Below are 9,638 nucleotides of genomic sequence, written 5' to 3'. Positions count from 1 at the left end.
GGGTACTGAATTTGGATGATCAGCCATGATCTCATTGAATGGCGGAACAGGCTCGAGGCGCTGAATGGCCGACTCCTGCTCCTATCTTCTATGTTTCTATGTTAAACCGTTGGACCCGACTTTCAGGAGATCCATAGATGCCCCGTAATCAACTCACACTTCCAGCAAATTGCGGCGCAAAAATAAGATGACCTGAAGGGTGAGCCGCGAGATGCCCCACTCCAGCAATTTCTGGGCCGACATTTCAACAATATTCTTAGCAACAATAAATGTTTTAGTGAAAAGGAAATATTAATTCTATTACAACTCTTTAGTGGTGATGGATGTTATCATAGAAATTTACGGCACAGAAGGAGGCCGTTCGGCCCAACGCGTCCGTGCTATCCCAGCCTAATCCCACTTTTCAGCTCTTGGTCCATAGCCCTGCAGGTTACGGCGCTTCGAGTGCCCGTCCAAGCACTTTTTAAACGCGGCGAGTGGTTTCTGCCTCTACCACCCTTTCAGGCAGCACGTTCCAGACCCCAAACCGCCCTCTGGGTGAAAATAAATGGTCAAGCATCCATGGTCTGCTGAGCGTCTGCGATTTATTTTAATTGATGAGGGGGAAGTAAAAGTACAGTCCATTCACTTACGTGAAAGTCTGGTTGTTGAACGAGGCGTATTTTAGTGCAATATACACTTTGAAGCTCAGGCTAATGGCAGGCTTATTATAATTCTAAAAATGGCCAGGCATCTTGGGTCAACTAAATGGCAGGTTTCCCAAACTTACATTTTACTGAGAGCAGTGAGAGATTCTGTGCGAGAACTCTTAGTGATCAAAGCTTGACACATAACTTGCCACAAAGCTTGACACATAATTCTACACCTTCAATGTTGTGATCCGTCAAATGCAACACCTTTTAATTGTCAGTTATCATTTTAAACAATGATATGGCTATAGCATTTTCATAATCATGGGTGGGGGTGGGGGGTGGGGTCTGGGAAATGATTAAAGCAGTTTATTTTCTCAAACACGACCAAGTGACATGTTTGATAAATTGCAAGTTCAGATTGGTGGGTGGGTGTTTGTAGTGAACAAGCAGGGCAGATCGGTTCACGAGCCCGGGAAGACAAGCCAAACGGAGGGAGGAATCCAACAAAGAAAAAGGGCTGATAAAGTGTTCTTGGCTCCAATGCAAGGGATATATCATTACCATATGATCAGGAGCTGCCGGTGTGTGTGAGTGAGTGTGAGTGTGTGTGTGTGTCAGTTAAGTTTCTCTTCAGTTAATGGCACCTAGTCTAGAGGCTTGCTGAGGAACAGGAGCAAGGAGGAGATTTTTTTTTAACATATAACCAGCTGTCCCTCCAGCGAACACGAACAGGCTCCCTCCCCTTGCACACCTGCACTCCTCTCTCCCCAGGCTGTGAAAGCTCAGCATCAGAATTATCTCAGAGAAATACTGGGACGGATCTTAATCAACTGAAAGGTATGGCTCGCGTCCAAAGCTGATCAATTCAATCTTGCTGCAAATCGTTTGATTGTGAATTATTTTTTTTTCAACTGCAACGCAAAAAAAAAAAAATTTCCAAGTTGATAGCTTGTCTGTCTGACTTGTTCGCAATCGTTAACTCGACAGATTTCAGACGTTGAATCTCCAGGAAAAAAATAGATGCAAAATAAGTTTAGAGCTAATTTAATTTTTTTTTTACTTTCCCCTCCAGCGTGGTTTATTTCTGAATTACATGCATTTATTGTGCAGGACGAGTCTGTTTATTTATAACTGCAGTGATGTAATGCAGATTAGATGGCAATGATTTTTTATCCACTTGCTGGCTTTTTAACGGCAGTTAATTCTGAATGCATTTGTTGAATCTGTCTCTTAAAGTCTGAGCACATGCGGGGGGTGCAGATGGCAAAACCGACCCTGCAGCTCTGATTGCTAGCAGTGCTCCTGAGGTATACTCAAGTAAAGCTGCATTGTGTAAAGTAAGTTGATCTGTCGGGGTAAATACTGGGGATTACTGACTTGCTGTACAATCTTAGAGAACTCTGAAGTTTGCAGCAATCATATGGTACTGAAGTGCTAATTTAAAACAAGAGCATGCTAAAAAGTTTTCAGTCCAGTGTTGTCCAATTCTCGGCATTTCCATCATTGTGATTTTCTTTCACAAAGGGTTTTTTTTGACCTGTGTTTTTGAAAGGATCCTAACAGAGGTGGGGTGAGGGGTGGGATTCAAATGTAAGTGTGCTGGCAATGTGTCCAAATCCATTCATACAATCAAGACAAAAACTTTTAATGGGGTAAAGCAAATAGTGGCTTGAGTGTCCCTGGTGATGTCTCGCTCCCATAGATGATGCCCAACTTTCCCCTTTTATATTGGATGGAAGCACTATTTCCGTGGGTGGAAAATCAGGTCCTAGACCCAGCGCAAGGATAATTACACTCATTTTAGGTTCCTTGTCCTAGACTTTCTGTTCAGTTGTGCTGGGAAACTGGCGCTTAGGCTTCAAAGTTTGATCCTGAAATGAGCTTCCGGCCACATATCCGCTGCATAGCAAAGACCGCCTATTTCCACCTCTAACATCGCCCGTCTCCGCCCTTGCCTCAGCTCATCTGCTGCTGAAACCCTCATCCATGCCTTTGTTACCTCTAGCCTTGACTATTCCAACACACTCCTGGCCGGCCTCCCACATTCTACCCTCCGTAAACTTGAGGTCATCCAAAATTCGGCTGCCCGTGTCCTAACTTGCACCAAGTCCCGTTCGCCCATCACCCCTGTGCTCGCTGACCTACATTGGCTCCCGGTTAAGCAGCGCCTCGATATTAAAATTCTCATCCTTGTTGTCAAATCCCTCCATGGCCTCCTCGCCCCTCCCTATCTCTGTAATCTCCTTCAGCCCCACAACCCCCCCCAAGATATCTGCGCTCCTCTAATTCTGCCCTCCTGAGCATCCCTGATTATAATCGCTCCACCATTGGTGGCCGTGCCTTCTGTTGCCTGGGCCCTAAGCTCTGGAATTCCCTGCCTAAACCTCTCTGCCTCGCTACCTCTCTTTCCTCCTTTAAGACGCTCCATAAAACCTACATCTTTAACCAAGCTTTTGGTCACCTGCCCTAATTTCTCTTTATGTGGCTCGGTGTCAAATTTTTGTCTTAAGTTACTCCTGTGCAGCACCTTGGGACGTTTTGCTACGTTAAAGGCGCTTTCAGTTGTTGTTGTTGTCAGGTGACTGAAATTGTGGCATGGTGACATTAAGTACGTTCCATCTGATTTTTTTCTGTAAGAGATATAAATTAATTCTTGTATTAAACTCATTTCCTTTTCCCTTTTTGCCTTGGTCTGTTGGGCAGAGCATCAACTGCAGCGAGAAGGTGTGTGGACAACTTGGCCCAAGGCCAGCAACACGGTTGTGATTGGGCATTTGGGCTTGAATCTCTCTTGCGATGGGTGTCAGCCGTGTCTCAGTGGGTAGCACTCTTGCCTCTGAGTTACAAGGTTCAAGTCCCACTTCAGAGAATTGAGCACATAATCTAGGCTGATACTCCAGTGCAGTGCTGAGGGAGTGCTGCACTGCCGGAGGTGCCATCTTTTGGATGAGACGTTAAACTGAGGCCCCGTCTGCTCTCTCAGGTGGATAAAAAAATTCCAAGGCACTATTTTGAAGAAGAGCAAGATAGTTCTCGCCGGTGTCCTGGTCTATATTTATCCCACAATCATAGAATGATATAGCACAGAAGGAGACCATTCGGCCCATCATGTCTATGCTGCTTCTTTCAAAGAGCTCTCCAAATAGCCCCACTCCCCCGCTATTTCCCTATAGCCCAGCAAATGTTTTCCCTTCAAGTATTTACCCAATTCCCTTTTGAAAGTTATTATTGAATCTGCTCCCACCGCCCTTTCAGGCAGCACATTCCACATCAGAACAACTTGTTGCATACATTTTTTTCCTTATGTCGCCTCTGGTTCTTTTGCTAATCACCTTCAATCTGCGTCCTCTGGTTACCGACTCTTCTGCCAGTGGAAACAGTTTCTCCTTATTTACTCTCATCAAAACCCTTCAACATTTTTTGAACACCTCTATCAAATCTCACCTTAACCTTCTCTGCTCTAAGAAGAGCAACCCCAGTTTCTCTAATCTCTCGACGTAGCTGAAGTCCCTCATCCCTGGTACCATTCTAGTAAATCTTCTCTGCACCCTCTCCAAGGCCTTGACATCCTCCCTAAAGTGCGGTGCCCAAAATTGAACACAATACTCCAGCTGAAGCCTAACCTGCATTCCATAAAGGTTCAGCATAACTTCCTTGCCTTTGTACTCTGCGCCCCTATCTATAAAGCCAAGGATCCCCTATGCCTTTTTAACAGGCTGCTCAACTTGTCCTGCCACCTTCAAAGATTTGTGTACGTACACCCCCAGGTCTCTCTGTTCCTGCACCCACTTTAAAACTGTACCATTTAGTTTATATTGCCTCTCCTCATTCTTCCCACCAAAATGAACCACTTCACACTTCACTGCGTTAAATTTCACCTGCCACGTGTCTGCCCATTTCACCAGTCTGTCTATGTCCTCCTGAAGTCTGTTACTATCCTCATTGTTTCCGAGTTTCTTCTCATCTGCAGACTTTGAAATTATGCCCTGTATACCCAAGTCCAGGTCATTATTATCTATCAAAAAGAGCAGTGGTCCCAATACCGACCCCTGGGGAGCACCGCTGTACACTTCCCACCAGTCTGAAAAACAACCGTTTACCACGACCCTCTGCTATTTTGTATCCACACTGCCACTGCCCCTTTAATCTCACGGGCTTCAATTTTGCTGACAAGTCTATTATGTGGTACTTCATCGAACGACTTTTGAAAGTCCATATATACACATCAATCACACTACCCTCATCCACTCTCCATTACTTCATCAAAGAACTCGATCAAGTTAATCAAACATGATTCGTCTTTAACAAATCCATGCTGGCTTTCATTTATTAACCCATATTTTTCCAAGTGCCAACTAATTATGTCCCGGATTATTGTCTCTAAAAGCTTCTCCATCACTGACATTAGGCTGCTTGGCCTGTAGTTGCCAGGTTTATCCCTCTCCCCCTTTTTGAACAGGGGTATGACATTTGCATCAACATCATTTTAAAAAAATGGATTATCTGGTCATTATCACATTGCTGTTTGTGGGAGCTTGCTGTGCGCAAATTGGCTGCAGCGTTTCCTATATTACAACAGTGACTGCACTTCAAACTCCTTCATTGGCTGTAAAACGCTTTAGGATGTCCTGAGATCGTGAAAGGCACTGTTTAAATGCAAGTTCTTTCTTTTTATCATTCCATATGATTTGCTTTGGTACTCACTAACCCGTAGCACCCTGACCCAGTATTTCTTTATTCTCATTGATGCTGAACCATGCTAAACTGTGTTAATAAAATTAGCCATTGTGTAGGGAAGTTCATTTTCCCCCTGAAATACAAGCGTTCCGCAAATAATTAACTTATTTTGATTGGTTGACAATTATTGGTGGCCAAAAATAAGTTTCCCGTGTGCAGGAGGAAGATGAATTTACATTTCATGGCCTGCCTGTTCCCATTCCTCCCAGGAATAGAATCATAGAATGGTTACAGCACGGAAGGAGGCCATTCAGCCCATCGAGACCGTGCCGGCTCTCTGCAAGAGCACTTCAGCTAGTCCCACTCCCCCGCTCTTTCCCCGTAGCCCTGCAATTTTCTTTCCTCCAGGTACTTATCCAATTCCCTTTTGAAAGCCGTGATTGAGTCTGCCTCCACCACCCTTTCAGGCAGAGCATTCCAGATCCTAACCACTCGCTGCGTGAAAAAGCTTTTTCTTACGTCGCCTTTGGTTCTTTTGCCGACCACCTTAAATCTGGGTGGGCGTGTGTGCTGCGAAGAGGATACCGAGAAACTCCAGGATGATTTGGACAGGTTGGGTGATTGGGCAGAAGCGTGGCAGATGCAATATAACATGGATAAATGCGAGGTTATCCACTTTGGTGTCAAAAACAGGAAGGCAGATTATTATCTGAATGGCAGTAGATTGGGAGAAGGGGAAGTGCAACACGACCTGGGTGTCCTTGTGCACCAGTCACTGAAGGTAAGCATGCAGGCGCAGCAGGCGGTGAAGAAGGCAAATGGTATGTTGGCCTTCATAGCAAAAGGGTTTGCGTACAGGAGCAAGGATGTCCTGCTGCAGTTGTACAGGGCCTTGGTGAGACCACACCTTGAGTATTGTGTGCAGTTTTGGTCGCCTTATCTGAGGAAGGATGTTCTTGCCATGGAAGGAGTTCAGCGAAGATTCACCAGGCTGATCCCTGGGATGGCAGGAATGATGTATGAGGAGAGATTGGGTCGATTGGGCTTATACTCGCTGGAGTTTAGAAGAATGAGAGGGGATCTCATCGAAACTTATAAAATTCTGACAGGTCTGGACAAACTAGATGCAGGTAGAATGTTCCCGATGGTCGGAGAGTCCAGAACCAGGGGTCATAGTCTAAGGATAAGGGGCAAGCCATTTAGGACAGAGATGAGGAGGAATTTCTTCACCCAGAGAGTGGTGAACCTGTGGAATTCTCTACCACAGAAGGCGGTTGAGGCCAAGTCTTTAAATATATTCAAGAAGGAGTTAGATATATTTCTTAGAGCTAAAGGTATCAAGGGATATGGGGAGAAGGCAGGTACGGGGTACTGAGTTTGGATGATCAGCCATGATCACATCGAATGGCGGCGCAGGCTCGAGGGGCCGAATGGCCTACTCCTGCTCCTATCTTCTATGTTTCTATGTCTCCTCTGGTTCTTGACCCTTCCACCAATGGGAACAGTTTCTCTCTATCTACTCTGTCTAGACCCCTCATGATTTTGAACACCTCTATCAAATCTTCTCTTAACCTTCTCTGCTCCAAGGAGAACAATCCCAGCTTCTCCAGTCTATCCACATAACTGAAGTCCCTCATCCCTGGAATCATTCTCGTCAATCCTTCCTAAAGTGCGGTGCCCAGAATTGGACACAACACTCCAGTTGAGGCCGAACCAGTGTTTTATAAAGGTTCATCATAATTTCCACGCTTTTGTACTCTATGCCTCTATGCATGAAGCCCAGGATCCCGTTAGGTTTTTTAACCGCTTTCTCAACCTGCCTTGCCACCTTCAACGATTTGTGCACATAAAAACCCAGGTCTCACTGTTTGTGCACCCCTTTAGGATTCATTCTTCGTTTTATCTTACAAAGTGGCCACTGGTAGTGTTCACAATCAAAGATCAGACACTTATTTCATTCACCAACCTGGCAGGAGATGTAGAAGTGAAGCCCTCATGCACTTAAGCGAGAAAAGGTTGATCCCACTTTTAGAAACTGAGGTACGAAAATCTCACCAGCACTTTTTGTTTCTATTAATGGAAGGGAATAGAAATGCTAATTGCTTCTGGGTGCCTTTGCCCCATAGGATTTCCTGGGCCTCAATTGGTAGAAACCTGACCAATCAGCACTCACCTGCAATAATGTTCATTCTTGAGCAGCTTAACTGATCAAGTAATGGGCAAGGATATTAATCCAATTTCAAGCAATAGGGAATTGAGCAAACCTACCAATATATATATCCCAATTCACAGACGTGACCCTTACTGAATTTTCAAAGACTGGTTTATAAATGTATGGGCATTTGAACTAAAGTATTTGTTTTTTTTAATGAGTATAATTAGCCTCTGAATGCTGAAACCAGAAATAAAGAACACATTACAATTTTAATTTTAAAAATTGCTTGCGTGTGCAAAGGTGCTCGTTCTAATTGCATTTATTTTTTAGTTTGTTCTGGCCTTTTTCTACTTTACATAGAATTACAGCACAGAAAGTAGGCCATTCAGCCCCTCGAGCTGGTTCCGCCATTCAATGAGATCAAGGCTGATCTGTGATCTAATTCCATATACCCGCCTTTGCCCCATATCCCTTAATACATTTGGTTAACAAAAAGCTATCAATCTCAGATTTAAAATTAACAATTGATCTAGCATCACTTGCCATTTGCGGAAGAGAGTTCCAAACTTCTACCACCCTTTGTGTGTAGAAGTGTTTCCTAGTTTCACTCCTGAAAGGTCTGGCTCTAATTTTTAGACTATGCCCCCAGTCCTAGAATCCCCAACCAGCGGAAATAGTTTCTCTCTATCCACCCTATCTGTTCCCCTTAATATCTTGAAAACTTCGATCAGATCACCCCTTAACCATCTAAATTCTGGGGAATACAACCCTAGTTTGTGTAATAACAACAGAAAATGCTGGAAAAACTCAGCAGGCCAGGCAACATCCGTGGAGAGAGAAACAGAGTTAACGTTTCAGGTCGAAGCCCTTCTTCAGAACTGAGAAAAAAGCAGGAAATGAAACAGATTAAGAAGCAAGTTTGGGGCCTGGGAAATGGGGGAGGGGATGAAAGAACAAAAGGTGAGGTGAGGAGACATTGAGATATTCAAGGCGAGACGAGATGGTAATAGGACAGGTAAAGAGACAAAGGATGGCTCTAGATGAAGTGTGAAATGCGCTGGTAGAGTGAGAGACAGCTGCCATGTGGGAGAGAAAAAGAAAAAATGGAAAAGGCACAAACCAAAAGTGTGGATAAAAAATATATTAAAATATAATAGGGGCCGAGGTTATGATCTGAAATTGTTGAACTTGATATTGAATCCGGAAGGCTGTAAAGTGCCTAATCGGAAGATGAGGTGCTGTTCGTGTAATCTCTCCTTGTAACTTAACCCTTGAAGTCCGGGTATCATTCTGGTAAACCTACGCTGCACTCCCTCCAAGGTCAATATATCCTTCCTAAGGTGTGGTGCCCAGAACTGCTCACAGTACTCCAGGTGTGGTCTAACCAGGGCTTTGTGCAGCACAACTTCGACCCCCTTGTATTCTATATCTGCGCTCCTCCAATTCTGGCCTCTTGGGCATCCCCGCTTTTAATCGCTCCACCATTGGCGGCCGTGCCTTCAGCTGTCGAGGCCCTAAGCTCTGGAATTCCCTGCCCAAACCTCTCTGTCTCCCTACCTCTCTTTTCTCCTTTTAAGACACTCCTTAAAACCTCCCTCTTTGACCAAGTTTTTGGTCATCTGCTCTAATATCTCTGTATGTGGCTCGGTGTCAAATTTTGTTTGAGATTCGCTCCTGTGAAGCACCTTGGGATGTTTTACTACGCTAAAAGCGCTGTAGAAATACAAGTTATTGTTGTTGTTTGTTTTTTTAAATAGCCAGACCTCAAGCTTTCAATTTCCCATGTAAGAGGATGAAGTATCTGGCTGAGCAGTGCATGGGGGAGGATTCTGTGCTTTTGCCCGCTCACCTGCTTAGATTGTTCCTGAGTCTGGTGCTGCTCAGCTGAGGTGCTGGTGAATGCAGTGCAGGCCGACTGTCTAGAAGACTGATGGTAGTTCGTTGGGTGGGTGGGTGCTCAGACTCCAGGGGACCCTGTGCTTTGGGTCGCCAGCTCTGGTTGGACGTGCTCCTAGCGGTGTCATCACATGACTTCCTGCCCCACCCTGCCCCCCCCCACACTCCTGCCATTGGTCGCCCAACATGCGGCGTCCCACCTTCCCACGGCCAATTGGAAAGTGAATGGACTCTTCATTACCCGATGGGATGACTCCCGACTTCCCGTCAAACAGCCG

The 9,638-nt window shown here is 45.0% G+C and overlaps 1 protein-coding gene across 2 annotated transcripts in view; it reads left to right on the top strand.

Annotated features, from left to right (window-relative positions):
• Positions 1 to 1,083: 1,083 nt before the first annotated feature.
• dcn (decorin) overlaps positions 1,084 to 9,638 on the top strand; it is a 67,092-nt gene continuing 58,537 nt past the window's right edge. The window contains exon 1 of one of the 2 annotated variants that reach the window (XM_086009491.1): positions 1,084 to 1,469. The gene's annotated coding sequence lies outside the window, so the exon portion shown is untranslated. Of the gene's footprint in view, positions 1,470 to 1,950; positions 1,970 to 9,638 lie in introns of those variants that run through there. The other variant, XM_086009492.1, reaches the window with a different exon arrangement.

Source organism: Somniosus microcephalus, chromosome 16 (genome assembly GCF_052327205.1).
Source record: "Somniosus microcephalus isolate GS21.2 chromosome 16, FLI_Smic_1.0, whole genome shotgun sequence".
NCBI lineage: Eukaryota > Metazoa > Chordata > Chondrichthyes > Squaliformes > Somniosidae > Somniosus > Somniosus microcephalus.
This window is presented reverse-complemented; position numbering and strand designations above follow the sequence as displayed.